Raw genomic sequence first — 3,116 nt, forward strand, 5'->3', positions numbered from 1 at the left:
TAACGTCATTATTAACTGATATTTACTTTGAAAGGTGAAGCTCGCGGTTATGGTAAGGGGTGTTACATTTCCGATGAGTGCTTGCGGTGTTCGGTCAATCACAATGCACTGGGTCAGCTGGCCAATCAGAGCAGACTGTGCTTGTCAAAGGAGGGGGCTTTGTAGAAAACGAAGCGTTTGAGAGAGGCGGGGCATAGAGGACCTACAATAATGTACAGTATTTGAAAAATAATGTGTTTTTTGAACATTAAAGCATGTCAACATATTCTGTTACACCAAATACACAAAATAAGGATCTTTAAAATAGCATCATATGACCCCTTTAAAGTAAACGTTCAGCTAAAGATGAAAATTGATTTACTCTCCCTTATGTCATTCAAAACATGTATCACACGAAAGGTAAATATTTGAAGAATAGACCGTTTTGACAGTTTTTCAATGCAGTGAAAGTGATCAAGTACTAGGGCTGTCAATGTTTAAATTGACAAAAAGAAATACAAAAAATTTCATTACACTTGTCCATATGACTAATGGGCTGTATTCCATTTCTATGAGTATGAGTTCTACCATATGATTCGTAATCTGCCTTAGTTCTTTCTGGCACATTGACTGTTGATCCAGTTCGCAACACAAGTCTGAATGATTCATTTTCAAGTTGGAAGGATGCTTCTCGATGCTCAATAATCCGGTTGCAACGGTTGGTTACCAGCTCATTGGAGGGGAAGATCAGTTAATTTATCAGTGAATAATAACTTATATATAATGTCACCAGAGTTATCATATGACTCAGAAAACATAGAATGCACACAAGTACTTTAATGATACTTTTGAGGTTTCTGTGTCCCTGCTACAGTTTACAGTTCTCATTCATTGTGATTGCATGGAGAAAAATGATTCAGTTCCCTTCTTTTGTGTGAGGAAGCCAAATCAAATGTTTAAAAATCTAGACTGTTTTGTCTTTTTTTTAGTTTTACATGCTAAGTGGTACTGTACAGTATTATATTAAGAATGCATAAATATTAATTTTGAAGTCACATTCAAAATGATTCATACAGTTTCAGTCAGAAAGAATAAGGTCAGGTTCCAATATTGAGAGATGTGGTGATGGCAGAAACATATTTCAGTTTTCAGGTGAAGACCGTCTTTTGAATTTGCAGGTTGCAAATACACCCCTGTCCAAACCTGATCACCTCCTGCATGAATTCCTTGTTCCATAATCATATGTAGAGGTCCAAAGTTTAATTTATATAACAGCTCAAGGGTTGTGGGCATCTGTCAGCACATTTAGTCCACTGAATGGTCCATGATTGTTGTTCTTGTTGCCCTCAGAGAAAGTCTAGACCGCCCACTCTCCTGTGATGTCATTCTGAGTTTACATGACAAATGGCAAGGAACGCCATCAGGTCACCACTGAAGCCACAGACAAAATGAAACCCTGCCCATGGACCAAGAGATGCTTCAAGGATATCAACTATGTGCCAAGACCTTTTTTATAATATTAGATTATTTTTTATAGAGAATAGAATAGACAGTAGACAATAGTCAGGTTCCGTATAAATCACAATGCATAAAAGACACAACTCATATTCTCTGTAAAGTGATGATATATGCTTCAATATGATTTCAACATTTAAAAACAATATCCTGTTAAATTGTCAGATTCCTGGTGAATAACTACACTATCCATAATCCTGAGGAGAGATCGACCAATCACAGAATCGCTATAAAACAGTGTGGAAAAAAACTGTACAAGTTTTCTGATAAAAAAAATTGTGATTTACATGCCATTAAAACAATTCCAGATTTGCCGTTCTTATTGTAGGGCTGCACAGTTTGGCAAAATTTTGGTATTATCAATATGGCTATAAAATTATTTTCATAATAATAATAGAAAAAATATATTAAAATAATTTTATTTTTTATTATTAAATAAAAATATATAATAAAGAACAAAATAAGAACTATTACTCTTGTAATATTTGACTGTAAAATTAAAAAATCTATTGTTTAAGAAAAATTATATAATAATTTTGTTTTACATTACAACTGCAAAATTACTATACTAATATTAGGAACATTATGCCTTGATTGTCCAATGCTCTATTTGTCTGACACAGTAATGTCATGCATTAAATTATCTTCAGGGTTTTTTAAGCAAATATTCATATAAATAATTACTTCTGATTAATTTGGTTAATTAATAACTATATTATGTAATTTGATTAAAAAACACTTGAAACAGTTGACAACTTGTGTTGTCAATATACTGTATACAGTCTTGGTCAGATTTTCCAGTATTTTCTTAAATTAGAGTTGTTAATGTTGTAATTCTTCTCTAAGCTGGATGGTTTGATTAAATGCTTTATTTTATTAAACTCTTTATTGAAGCATTTTTAATGAAAAAATGAATGAGAAAAAAATTCTAAGGACACTGAAAAAAATTGCTGCTTGTTGGGCTGTATTAGGATGCTCAGGTAAATCATCAGATTACTTCAGGGATGCCCATTTTGATGTCTGATTGCATTCCAGGGATATTGTACTTTTGATTATGATATCCTTATTGGTCAGTGCGTGATATCAGCATGCTTGATCTTTACATAAGTCCATCTTTCTCACACACACCAACACTGTCAGTCTGATGAGCGTCAGTGGTGCTTGAGGGGGTGTTACCCTTTCCACACAACCACGCACAGAGGAAAGGGGAGGGCAGGAGAGGGGGATGACTCATCCTCTGTGAGAGGAGCAGTGCATCAATGTCTTAACCCACATACTTGCATTTACAGTGAACACACAATACTGACAGACGAACCGTGAGGAAAGATGGGAGGGCTCAGTGTAAATATGTCCCAGATATTTAAATTGTGAGGACTAAAATGTATTTCATGGAATCTAACTGTGGATTTTGAACATACTCCTATATTAAAAATAATGGTTTCAAAATGGTATTTTTGCAGCAATGCCATAGAAGAACCATTGTGGGTTTCCCAGTGACCCTTTTAGTTAACAATGATCAATTTTCCCCTACACTCTTAAAATTACAGGTTCCAGAAAGATAGAACGTCTTGGTTACGTATGTAACCCTCGTTCCCTGAAGGAGGGAACGGAGACGTCACGTC

General features: G+C 34.7%; 1 protein-coding gene across 1 annotated transcript in view; it reads left to right on the forward strand.

Moving 5' to 3' along the window:
• LOC107746461 (protein FAM13C-like) overlaps positions 1–3,116 on the forward strand; it is a 24,341-nt gene that overhangs the window by 1,136 nt on the left and 20,089 nt on the right. The window lies entirely within an intron of this gene.

This window comes from Sinocyclocheilus rhinocerous, unplaced genomic scaffold (genome assembly GCF_001515625.1).
Source record: "Sinocyclocheilus rhinocerous isolate Xijiao unplaced genomic scaffold, SAMN03320098_v1.1 scaffold2725, whole genome shotgun sequence".
NCBI lineage: Eukaryota > Metazoa > Chordata > Actinopteri > Cypriniformes > Cyprinidae > Sinocyclocheilus > Sinocyclocheilus rhinocerous.